Source organism: Ranitomeya variabilis, chromosome 2 (assembly GCF_051348905.1).
Source record: "Ranitomeya variabilis isolate aRanVar5 chromosome 2, aRanVar5.hap1, whole genome shotgun sequence".
Lineage (NCBI taxonomy): Eukaryota > Metazoa > Chordata > Amphibia > Anura > Dendrobatidae > Ranitomeya > Ranitomeya variabilis.
The window spans coordinates 344,987,933-345,001,157 of record NC_135233.1 but is presented as its reverse complement, the minus strand read 5'-3'; the positions used below and the strand labels follow the sequence as shown (position 1 = coordinate 345,001,157).

The 13,225-nt window shown below is 47.7% G+C and overlaps 1 protein-coding gene and 1 long non-coding RNA gene across 5 annotated transcripts in view; one reads left to right on the top strand and one right to left on the bottom strand.

The window, feature by feature from the left end:
• The window catches only part of LOC143805788 (uncharacterized), a 66,659-nt gene that overhangs the window by 40,457 nt on the left and 12,977 nt on the right, over positions 1-13,225 (bottom strand). The gene's annotated exons all lie outside the window — the stretch shown is intronic.
• LOC143805790 (uncharacterized) lies at positions 3,967-13,215 on the top strand. Of its 4 annotated transcripts, none has more exons than XR_013221324.1 (5): positions 3,967-4,356; positions 9,007-9,105; positions 10,700-10,759; positions 10,844-10,970; positions 11,873-13,215. It is a non-coding gene; the product is annotated as an uncharacterized LOC143805790 (long non-coding RNA). The 4 variants fall into 4 exon arrangements; XR_013221326.1 differs by lacking the exon at positions 3,967-4,356 and adding an exon at positions 4,380-4,482; XR_013221325.1 differs by lacking the exon at positions 3,967-4,356 and adding an exon at positions 4,392-4,486.

Genomic DNA, 13,225 nt, shown 5'->3' with positions numbered 1-13,225 from the left:
GGCGGTATCGCCGCAGCGGCGAAGCCGCTCGGCGCTAAGCCCCGCCCCCTTTCTGGGACGTGATCATGCCGGATGTGTTAAGTCTTCACATCCGGGATGATCGCTCTGTCCCATAGGGCCCTGTGATATGCCTTGCGGGGACGCCGCGTCCCCGCAAGGTGTACGGACATGCTGCGATCTGAAAAGACGCGCAGCATGTCCGGAGTCGCAGGGCCGCCGCGTGCGGGTTTCCACGCATAGTGGAGACGGGATTTCATAAAATCCCCTCCACTATGCTGGAACATCTGGACGCTGCTTTTTTGACGCTGCAGCTCTGCGCAGCGTCAAAAAAGCAGCGTTTCCTGACCGTGGAAACATACCCTCAGGGTATGTTTCCACGTTCAGTTTTGCTTCAGGCTTTGGTCAGGATTTTATGCAGGTAAAATCCTGACCAAAACTGCACCTGAGGTCACTGGCAGGTCACCTGCGGTGTACCTGCGTGTTTTGCTCATAGTAGCAACATGCTGCGTTTCGAAAACGCACCACGCATACGTTTTCGCGGCAAAAACGCATGCGTTTTTTAACGCATAGTGGAGTCTGGATTTCATGAAATCCCATCCACTATGCTGTAACATCTGGACGTTGCGTTTTTGACGCTGCGGAAAAACGCAGCGTCAAAAACGCAGCGTTTCCTGAACGTGGAAACATACCCTTAATCTTTGGTAGGGGATCAAATACTTATTTCTCACTGCAAAATGCAAATAAATTTATATAATTTATACAATGTAATTTTGTGGATTTTATTTTTGATATTCTATCTCTCAATGTTAAAATGAACCTACCCTTAAAATTATAGACTGGTCATGTCTTTGTCAGTGGGCAAACTTACAAAATCAGCAAGGGATCAAATACTTACTTCCCCCATTGTATGCTACTTAACTTGAATTTTGGGAATAACCCTTTATCTCCTATCCATCAGATAGGGAATAACTTGCTGATCGCTGGGAGGGGGACTTTGGAACCCCAAGAACAGAACTCTGCAGCCCCATCCTAAATGGAGTGGAGGTGTGCATGCTATGGCAGTCCCATAGACAATGAAGAGAGCGGAGGCGTGCATGCTTTTGCAGTCCCATAGACAATGAATGAAATGGAGGTGTGCATGCTCTGGCAGTCCCATAGTCAATGAAGAGGGTCGAGGTGTGCATGCTCTTTCAGTCCCATAGTCAATGATGGGAGGGGAGGTGCTCATGCTCCAGCAGTCCCATAGTCAGTGACCGGAGTGGATGTGCACATGCTTCTGAAGTCCCATAGTCAGTGACCAGACTGGAGGTGCACATGCTTCTTAAGTCCCATAGACAATGAACGGAGTGGAGGTGCACATGCTTCTGAAGTCCCTTAGACAATGAACAGAGTGTAGGTGCTCATGCTCCAGGAGTCCTATAGACAATGAATGGAGTGGAAGTGAGCTGGCTCCAGCAGTCTCATAGACAATGAACGGAGTGAAGGTGAGCATGCTCCAGCAGTCCCTTAGACAATGAAGGGATGGGGCTCCAGGATTGAGTTCTGTTCTTGGGGGTCATCTGAGAAACCTGGCGTGAGCTAGAAGGACATTCTGGCTGTGACCCAACTAAGCTGAAACTTAGAAAAGAGCTCCAGAATATAATAAACACAAAAAAGTGCTGATTCCACAGATATGGATTTTGCACTTTTATCATGGCAAACTGGCATCTAAAACCAGGTGTATGGCCACCATTCTGCAAAATATGAGAACCCCCCCTTTATATTGGAAATCATCTATGGTGGCGCCCAACGTCCCCCTCTGATGCTGGAGTAAAGGAGTATGGCACATGGTGGATTCTGACATGGCTGATCTTTGTCCCGGCCAGAGGAGACTGCCGGCAGCTTATGCGGCTGTGATTGGACAGAATCTTGAGGAAAAGAAGTAGGGAAACAGCAACAAAACATTTATTTATTTATTTTTTTTAAAGTTCAACTTTTTTTAAGCATCTAAAATAATTTTAAAAAATGCCTGGCCGTTATGTGTGTCCGCCCCTTATCCATGTCTGGCCGTTATTCGTGTCCAGCTGTAATGCGTGTCCGACCATCATGTGTGACCGTCTGTTATGTGTGTCCGGCCCTTATGAGTGTCCGACCGTTATTCGTGTCCAGCCGTAATGTGTGTCCTGCCGTTATGTGTGTCCGGACGTTATGTGTGTCCGGACGTTATGTGTGTCCTGCCCTTATAAGTGTCCAACCGTTATGCGTGTCCGGCCGTTATGCGTGTCCGGCCTTTATGCGTGTCCAGCCGTTATGCGTGTCCTGCCGTTATGCGTGTCCTGCCTTTATGCGTGTCCTGCCGTTATGCGTGTCCGGCCGTTATGCGTGTCCGGCCGATATGCGTGTCCTGCCGTTATGCGTGTCCTGCCTTTATGCGTGTCCTGCCGTTATGCGTGTCCGGCCTTTATGCGTGTCCTGCCTTTATGCGTGTCCTGCCGTTATGCGTGTCCGGCCTTTATGCGTGTCCGGCCGTTATGCGTGTCCTGCCGTTATGCGTGTCCGGCCGTTATGCGTGTCCGGCCTTTATGCGTGTCCTGCCGTTATGCGTGTCCTGCCGTTATGCGTGTCCGGCCGTTATGCGTGTCCTGCCGTTATGCGTGTCCGGCCGTTATGCGTGTCCGGCCGTTATGCGTGTCCGGCCTTTATGCGTGTCCGGCCGTTATTCGTGTCCAGCCGTAATGTGTGTCCTGCCGTTATGTGTGTCCGGACGTTATGTGTGTCCTGCCCTTATGAGTGTCCGACCGTTATTCGTGTCCAGCCGTAATGTGTGTCCTGCCGTTATGTGTGTCCGGACGTTATTTGTGTCCGGACGTTATGTGTGTCCTGCCCTTATAAGTGTCCAACCGTTATTCGTGTCCTGCCGTTATGTGTGTCCTGCCGTTATGTGTGTCCTGCTGTTATGCGTGTCCGGACGTTATGTGTGTCCTGCCCTTATAAGTGTCCAACCGTTATTCGTGTCCTGCCGTTATGTGTGTCCTGCCGTTATGTGTGTCCTGCCGTTATGCGTGTCCGGCCGTTATGCGTGTCCGGCCTTTATGCGTGTCCAGCCGTTATGCGTGTCCTGCCTTTATGCGTGTCCTGCCGTTATGCGTGTCCGGCCGTTATGCGTGTCCGGCCGATATGCGTGTCCTGCCGTTATGCGTGTCCTGCCTTTATGCGTGTCCTGCCGTTATGCGTGTCCGGCCTTTATGCGTGTCCTGCCTTTATGCGTGTCCTGCCGTTATGCGTGTCCGGCCGTTATGCGTGTCCGGCCGTTATGCGTGTCCGGCCTTTATGCGTGTCCGGCCTTTATGCGTGTCCGGCCGTTATGCGTGTCCGGACGTTATGCGTGTCCGGCCGTTATGCGTGTCCGGACGTTATGCGTGTCCGGACGTTATGCGTGTCCGGACGTTATGCGTGTCCGGCCTTTATGCGTGTCCGGCCGTTATGCGTGTCCGGCCTTTATGCGTGTCCGGCCTTTATGCGTGTCCGGCCGTTATGCGTGTCCGGACGTTATGCGTGTCCGGCCGTTATGCGTGTCCGGACGTTATGCGTGTCCGGACGTTATGCGTGTCCGGACGTTATGCGTGTCCGGCCGTTATGCGTGTCCGGACGTTATGCGTGTCCGGACGTTATGCGTGTCCGGCCTTTATGCGTGTCCGGCCTTTATGCGTGTCCGGCCGTTATGCGTGTCCTGCCGTTATGCGTGTCCGGCCGATATTCGTGTCCAGCTGTAGTGCGTGTCCGGACATTATTTCCACCACACAATGAAGGAAGTCCTTAAAATCCCCCAAACCTTGCTGAGAATTGTATTTCTTTTTTCATCATTTCACTGCACTTTTAATTATTTTTCTTTTTTTCAGTACCTTAGCTAAATAAACGGTGTCATAAATAATAACTACACTGCTGTAAAAAATAAATATAAACTTTGTAGACGGACTGGCTCTAGGAAAAAAAAAACATAAGGGAGAAAAAAAAAAAAAATCTCCCTCAGCGGAAGGGGTTAATGACTGTGGTTCTGTGCCCTTATAAACAATCCTATAGCGGTATCGCAGGACAGGTGGGAGGAGTACAGACGGAGTTGTTAATTACAGCGGCTCTCAGCTTATCTGACACTACAACTCCCAGCATGCCCCGAGAGCCGCAGCTATTTAGGACAAACGTGTCACGTGATACGCTGAGCTATATTGCCTGACCTCACTCGCGCAATGCGTTCTGGGATGTGTAGTATCCTGATGATCTAACGATGTCACAGTCACGAAATGCTATACGACAAATCCCAGAAGCCCTTGCGCTGTTATGGTGAAACGCTCACGTTGCCTGTTATCGGCGGACTGCAGGGTGTGTGGTACGGAGCGCGATGAGGGTCATACTACGCAATGAGTCCGTTCTTTGAAGACTACAAGTCCCAGCATGCATTGCTAGAGTCGAGACGAGCAGAGCATTTTGGGACTAGTAGTCCCCTCGGTTGGTTAGCTATCCTGTGATAATGACTCCTTAGGGCTCTTTCACACTTCAGTCTTTTGGCGTCAGTTTGAATCCGCCGTTTTCGTCAAATAGCGGATCCGCCGGTTTTTTTTGGCGGATCTGCTATTTTCCCATAGACTTGCATTAGCGACGGATTGTGGCAGATGGTCGTCCGTTCCATACACTATGTGACGGATCTGTCGAGATTTGGCGGACGTCATCTAGACATAGACGGACATTATAACGTTTTTTGTCTGCGCCGAAATGGCAGTTTGCGACGGATCCATCACGTCCGCCATTCCATAGAATGGCCGCCTATGGGCGATGGACCCGTCGCCCCAATCCGCTTTTTCAATTGTGCATGCTCCAAAAAGTAGATTCTTTTCCCAGACAACCCCCAAGTAACTGATCCGTCAAAAAAACGGATCCGTTAGAACCGTTTTCTCAACAATTTTGACGGATCCGTCAATCCGTCACTATGTCGGAGCAGACTGACGCCAACCAACTGAAGTGTGAAAGAAGCCTTTGCTGCCACCGAAAAGAGGCGAACGGATGCTTCAGGACGAGTACGACGGCGCAACCTCAAGCTGGTTCACCCCCTTCTAAAGTATTGTGTGTGCGCGCACACCTCACGTCTCTGTGTGTACACACGCCTCACGTCTCTGTGTGGGCACACGCCTCACGTCTCTGTGTGGGCACACTCCTCACGTCTCTGTGTGTGCACACGTCTCTGTGTGGGCACACGCCTCACGTCTCTGTGTGGGCACACTCCTCACGTCTCTGTGTGTGCACACGCCTCACGTCTCTGTGTGTGCACACGCCTCACGTCTCTGTGTGGGCACACTCCTCACGTCTCTGTGTGGGCACACGCCTCACGTCTCTGTGTGGGCACACTCCTCACGTCTCTGTGTGCACACGCCTCACGTCTCTGTGTGGGCACACGCCTCACGTCTCTGTGTGGGCACACTCCTCACGTCTCTGTGTGGGCACACGCCTCACGTCTCTGTGTGGGCACACTCCTCACGTCTCTGTGTGTGCACACGTCTCTGTGGGCACACGCCTCACGTCTCTGTGTGGGCACACTCCTCACGTCTCTGTGTGTGCACACGCCTCACGTCTCTGTGTGTGCACACGCCTCACGTCTCTGTGTGGGCACACGTCTCTGTGTGGGCACACGCCTCACGTCTCTGTGTGGGCACACTCCTCACGTCTCTGTGTGGGCACACTCCTCACGTCTCTGTGTGTGCACACGCCTCACGTCTCTGTGTGGGCACACGCCTCACGTCTCTGTGTGGGCACACTCCTCACGTCTCTGTGTGGGCACACTCCTCACGTCTCTGTGTGGGCACACTCCTCACGTCTCTGTGTGGGCACACGCCTCACGTCTCTGTGTGGGCACACGCCTCACGTCTCTGTGTGGGCACACTCCTCACGTCTCTGTGTGGGCACACTCCTCACGTCTCTGTGTGGGCACACGCCTCACGTCTCTGTGTGCGCACACGCCTCACGTCTCTGTGTACGCACCCCAAGTCTCTGTGCACACTCTCCATATCTCCAAATACTTTGAGCTTCTAATCTGTGAAATCCAGAAAAAAGATTCAGGGTTCGATCCATCAAAGTTTTAACGCCGGAATTCTGGCTTAAAAATGTTGAAAAGTCTCAAAATTTAGCCTTCACTCAGTTACACCTACGTTTTGCAACTTTTGCCGTTCTCACGCCAGTTTTAACAAAATGAGCAGCAGCTGGGACTGGAGGGGGAGACATGGCGACATCTTGTCACATTCATGAGGAGTGGTGGTGGTTGCTGTGCCACAAATCACATTCCGGCGGGGGGCGCACCAGGGTTTGTGGCGAGCCGCACACAGATGTGCACCGCTCATCCGACGCCCCTGACTCATGGGGGTGCGCACCGCTTCATGACACGTCTGACTCCGCCCCATCTCCTCCTCAAGACTGGGGTGAACAACGCTAGTCATAAACTGGGCTCTGTGCGAGCACTGAGCCTAATGGAGGACATGGAGCGGCTCCCCAAGCACCCTGTGTATACGAGAGACCCCTATCTGATGCTTATAGCTGGCTTTAGATTTAATTCTGGGGTTCATGATTTGCAGGGTCTGTGCTTCACTTGCAGGATCCAGGCTTGTCAAGTCTGTTCTTTACTTGTGGGTTCTGTTCTTCACTTGGGAAGGTGGGGGGGGGGTCTGTTCTTTACTTGTGGGGTCTGTTCTTCACTTGTCGGGTCTGTTCTTGGGGGGTCTGTTCTTCACTTGGGGGGGTCTGTTCCTTACTTGTCGAGTCTGTTCCTTACTTGTGGGGTCTGTTCCTTACTTGTGGGGTCTGTTCTTTACTTGTGGGGTCTGTTCTTCACTTGTGGGGTCTGTTCTTGTGGGGTCTGTTCTTCTCTTGCAGGTTCTGGTCTTCATTTGCATGGTCCATTCTTCACTTGCATGGTCTGTTCTTCACTTGTCGGGTCTGTTCTTCACTTGCAACGTCTGTTCTTCACTTGTCTGGGTCTGTTCTTCATTTGTGGCATCTGTTCTCCACTTGTCAGGTCTGTTCTTCACTTGCAGGGTCTGTTTTTCACTTGCATGATCTGTTCTTGATTTGTCTGGGTCTGTTCTTCACTTGCATGGTCTGTTCTTCACTTGCATGGTCCGTTCTTCACTTGCATGGTCCGTTCTTCACTTGTCGGTTCCGTTCTTCACTTGCATGGTCTGTTCTTCACTTGTCGGGTCCGTTCTTCATTTGCATGGTCTGTTCTTCACTTGTCGGGTCTGTTCTTCACTTGCATGGTCTGTTCTTCACTTGCATGGTCCGTTCTTCACTTGCATGGTCCGTTCTTCACTTGCATGGTCTGTTCTTCACTTGTCGGGTCCGTTCTTCACTTGCATGGTCCGTTCTTCACTTGTCGGGTCCGTTCTTCACTTGAATGGTCTGTTCTTCACTTGCATGGTCCATTCTTCACTTGCATGGTCTGTTCTTCACTTATCGGGTCCGTTCTTCACTTGCATGGTCTGTTCTTCACTTGCATGATCTGTTCTTCACTTGCATGGTCCGTTCTTCACTTGCATGGTCCGTTCTTCACTTGCATGGTCTGTTCTTCACTTGCATGGTCTGTTCTTCACTTGCATGGTCTGTTCTTCACTTGCATGGTCCGTTCTTCACTTGTGTGGTCTGTTCTTCACTTGTCGGGTCCGTTCTTCACTTGCATGGTCTGTTCTTCACTTGTCGGGTCCGTTCTTCACTTGCATGGTCTGTTCTTCACTTGTCGGGTCTGTTCTTCACTTGCATGGTCTGTTCTTCACTTGCATGGTCCGTTCTTCACTTGCATGGTCCGTTCTTCACTTGCATGGTCTGTTCTTCACTTGTCGGGTCCGTTCTTCACTTGCATGGTCTGTTCTTCACTTGTCGGGTCTGTTCTTCACTTGCATGGTCCGTTCTTCACTTGCATGGTCTGTTCTTCACTTGCATGGTCCGTTCTTCACTTGCATGGTCTGTTCTTCACTTGCATGGTCTGTTCTTCACTTGCATGGTCTGCTCTTCACTTGCATGGTCCGTTCTTCACTTGCATGGTCCGTTCTTCACTTGCATGGTCCGTTCTTCACTTGCATGGTCCGTTCTTCACTTGCATGGTCCGTTCTTCACTTGCATGGTCTGTTCTTCACTTTCATGGTCCGTTCTTCACTTGCATGGTCTGTTCTTCACTTGCATGGTCTGTTCTTCACTTGCATGGTCTGTTCTTCACTTGCATGGTCCGTTCTTCACTTGCATGGTCCGTTCTTCACTTGCATGGTCCGTTCTTCACTTGCATGGTCTGTTCTTCACTTGCATGGTCTGTTCTTCACTTTCATGGTCCGTTCTTCACTTGCATGGTCCGTTCTTCACTTGCATGGTCTGTTCTTCACTTGTCTGGTCTGTTCTTCGCTTGCGGGGTTGGTCTTGATATGTGGCTTGGCCTTGATTCCTGATATTGGTCTATGGCCTCAGTCAGACAGCTGTATAAAAATCAGATTGACATCAGACCACAGTGCACAAACTGTCCGGGGACTCTCCTCACCCTAGTGTGACGGCTGCATAGAAATACATGAAGCTGCCTTGCTCTGGTCAGGAGAGCCGCTGGACGGTCTGTTTTCCAATCTCTGTCCGATTTCTATGGCCGTCTGTGCCTTAACACTGCATTCTTGCATCTGGTTGTGGCACACACTAGCCACGGCTCTCACGATCCAAATTCAACATCATCATGGGTATATATGAGACTGTCAAGTTCAGGTCAGGATAACTGCGACCGGTCCGTATAGACCATGGACACACTGATTAGAGCCCAAATTCCTTTGGACCTGTCAGAAAACAGATCCATCATGTCTCCTTTATCGACAGAAGCCATGATGTGAACAGAACCAATCGATTTCTTTAGAGCCGTTGATTGAACTACATTGCGTTGTTGGCATCACGTTTATACACTTTATTTAAACACGACACGAGACATTTTCGTGTTACTGTCATTTTTTTCTATTGTCTTCTTAGATGTCAGTCAAGAATGAAATGATGGTGAAGATGAAAAAGCAGATGATGGAAAAGATCCTTAATCATGCACTGGGCATGATCTACCTGCTGACTGGAGAGGTAAAATACCCTGGAGATGTCCATCCTCCTTCCTACATTGCAGCCACATCATCACATGGAGACAGAAGAGTTTTACAACCGGAGGCTCTCCAGCTGGTGTGAAACCACAATTCCCAGCATGCCCTTTCAGAGGCAGAGCCACAGATGCAGAATACTGCCAGTCATTGCCACACTTGTAGACTCCAGAAACCATGGTCCAATATTTTCCTTATGTTTTGGGTTACGAAATTTAAAATCTGCATTAGGTTTTGGTTGGGAAAATCTGACAAATACATGAAGTTTATGTAAAGACTCAATATTTACAGAATTCACCCTTACTTCCCAAAACGTATGCCCCTTGACCTGTCAGCTGGATATTAACTTCTGGGACAAATCCTGACTGATGACCGTCCATTCTTGTCTCATCAGTTTTTAGAGTTTATCACAATTTCTGTGTTTTTGTTCTCAATGGGCTTGAAATCTATGGAGTTTCCTGTCCATGGACTAAAGATTTCAATGTTTTCTTCACTGAGCCACTAGGTTATCACTTTTGCCTTGTGACATGGTCTCCATCATGCTGGAAAAAACATAGTTCATCACCAAATTGCTCCTGGATAGTTGGGAGAAGTTGCTCTTGGAGGATGGTTAGATCCCATTCTTTATTCATCGCACTGTTCTTAGACAAAATTGTGAGTGAGCCCCCCTCCATAGATGAAAAGCCCCCACACATGTTGGCAGGCACAGGACTCATGGTAGCAATCACTTTTTCCTCTCCTGACGATCATTCTACCAGATGTCTGAAGGGGCTTCATCAGAGAAAATAACTTTACCCCCGCCCTCTGCAGTCCAATCTCTGTGCTTCCTACAAAATTATTTTCTCTGATGAAGCCCCCATCAGACTGTTTGGGACATCTAGAAGCATGACTGACTGTAGAAGAAAAGGTAAGCGCTACCATCAGTCCTGTGTCTGCCAACAGTAAAGCCTCCTGAGACCGTTCATGTAAGGCGGCTTTTCACTTATCGAGTGGACTCACTCACAATTTTGCCTAAGAATACTACCATGAATAAAGAATAGGATCTAAACATCCTTCAAGAGCAACTCCAACTATCCAGGAGCAATTTGGTCGTGAACGATGCTTTTTCCAGCATGATGGCGACCATGTCACAAGGCAAAAGTGATAACTAAGTGTCTCAGTGAACAAAATACTGAAATTTTGGGTTCATGACCTGGAATCTTCCAAGATGAATTCTCTAAAAACTGTCAAAAATACAGATATTGTGATAAACTCCAAGCACTGATTAGACAAGAATGAGCTGTCATCAGTCAGAAATTGGCCCAGAAGCTGATATCCAGCTGCCAGGGCAAAGAGCAGAAGTCTTAAAAAAATCAGGGGCAACACTGTAAATGTTGAGTCGTTGCATAAAATTGGTGTATTTGTCAATAAGAGTTTAAAAACTTCTGAAATAACTGTTCTTCAGTGACCATAGAAACATCCAACTTATAGATCTAGAAACACCTGAAGCAGCAAAGTGTGAAAAGCAAAATTTGTGTCCGTTTTAAAACTTTTGGTCAGGTCTTGTATATAACTGATCAGTGATGCATTTTATCTCCCAGGAATATGTCATAGTAAAGAAAAAGGCCCCCCGCAGTACGAGGCACTTTCTAACAGGATAGGTGAGGCTTCCTTCCTATGTACGTTACACCCAGTATGCCTTTGTATGGCTCCTGATCTGTATATCTGTTTATGCCCTGTTCCAGATACCGGTGAAAGGTGGCGACATCTCAGTCTATTTCTCCATGGATGAATGGGACTATATTGAAGAACATAAGGACTGTTGTCAGAATATGGGTCTGGAAGAAGGGCTCTCACTGGACAGGTGTTCAGGTAACAATGTCGTCCGTGCCTTGGAAAATCTTCAACTCTTGTATGTGCTGGTCAGTGGTTATGAGATCAAGATTGGGATTACTTGATATTATATACTGGGTGTAATTTATTTCAATCCATCAGAGACTTAAAGATATCCTACATTAACTTGGAAAGGCCACTACACAGTGAAAGGAGCGGTGCTGAAAGAACAGGCCTGCCGCTTATTCTGAGGATCAGCCATATTTTAAAGGGTTATTCCCATCTTCATAGATGAATATTGTCAGATAGTGCTTGCAAATACAAGCATTTTTGCAATTTGTTGCATATTAAAATGTTCAGCCATTCTTGCAATATTAAGACTTTTCTTTTGTTTACAACTCATTGTCTTAGAGACCGACCACCACTGCTAAACAGTAGAACTTGTGCAGTACTTACAAGCTTTTTGTCTATTGAGCTCATGAGTATTGTTTTGAAGCTAACCAGGATCGCTGGTTACCTCCTAATCTTGGCCAGCTTCAGTGCAGCGCTTACAAGCTACAGAGCAGGCTGAAGCACCTTGAATATTGGGTCAATATTTCCCATTTCTAGCTTTAGCTTTTTAAATGGTATAGCAGACCTGATTAATCAGATTGCAATACCACTTTAAGCCTAAGCACATTTTGTTTGCCGTAAAGGGGTATTTCCATTTAGTACATTTATGGCATATCCACAGTGAGTGCCATAAATGCGTAGTAGATGCTCCAGTTCGGAGAACTTCTGGGGATATTAAGCCACACATTTCTCTGTGATATTATCAGCACTTTTCAGAATCTTTGTACATGAGGTTTTGTGATCTGGTATTATGGTCCTTCTAATAGATAGTGCTTTTCATACCCATGAGTAATGTTTTAACGTGCCATTTATCTTTTAATTTCTGACAGATGAATTGGGGTCCAAGGGTCTGGCAGAAGACTCCAATATAGGTTCACAAGGCAGGACTATGGAAGATGATGTCAGTGTGTCTCATCAATATTGAAGAGGAAACTCTTCTATTGCTTCATCGGTGTGTGAAGAGGGAAGCCATGCATCTTTTCGTCCTCAGAAGAAATGTGAAATCTGAACAGTAAATAACAATGTGATAAATAGGGATGCATCTAAGAAAAAGCCTCCAACTCAAAAGAAAAAGCATAACAATTCTTGGGCACCAAAAGAAATAACTCTGAATGGTGTGGAAATCTCACAGAAGGCTCATGTGTGCGAGCATTGTGGACAGTGTTTTATGTCTCACCTCGGGGAACATAAGATAAGACACATGGGAGAGATGTCTTTCAGTTGCAACGAATGTGGAAAACAATTTGCTTGTAAGGCCCCATACACACGTTCAGGAATTGATGCAGAAAATTCCTGTGAAAATCCGGACATTTCTGCCAGATTTCCGCATAAAAACCGCATGCGTTTTTTTGCGCGTTTTTTGCGCGTTTTTGACGCGGTTTTGACGCGTTTTTGACGCGGTTTTTCCCAAACATTTCCCAAATGCATTAGACAGTGGGAAAACCGCGAAAAAACCGCAAAATTAATGAGCATGTCCGGTTTTTTACCGCAATGCGTTTTTCATGCGGAAAAACGCACATCATGTGCACAGAAAGTGCGGATTTCATTAAAAATGATAGGATGCTTAATGTATGCAGATTATTTGCGGTTTTATAGCGTTTTTATAGCGCAAAAACGCTAAAAAACCGCAAATAATCTGCACTGTGTGAACATAGCCTAAATCTCGTGGTCTTGCACACCAGAGGTGTCATACTGGCAAAACCTATTATTGGTGTTTGGACTGTGGGATCTTCTACAACTACAAATACCGGCTCATTGCACACAAAAGGACTTACAGTGAAAAGTAACTCTATCAGTGTGATGTTTCTGGGAAAAAAATTTGATTTTCAATGTCTTCTAGTGCACCAACAAATTCATAGTGGACTGAAGCCGCATCGGTGTTACAAGTGCGGGTTACGGTTTACATACAGGTCTGGTCTCATAGTTCATACAAGGACACATAGAGGGGAAAAGCCTCACCGATGCTCGGACTGTGGTGATGGTTTCTCTGAAGTTTATAGTCTAAGTATACATCAGAAGGTTCATAGGGCCGAGACACCTCACATATGTCCTGACTGTTAGTGATGAGCGAGTGTACTGGTTGCTCGGGTGACCTCTGAGTATTTGTTAGTGTTCGGAGATTAAGTTTTCATCGCCTCAGCTGAATGATTTACAGCTACTAGCCAGGCTGAGAACATGTGGGG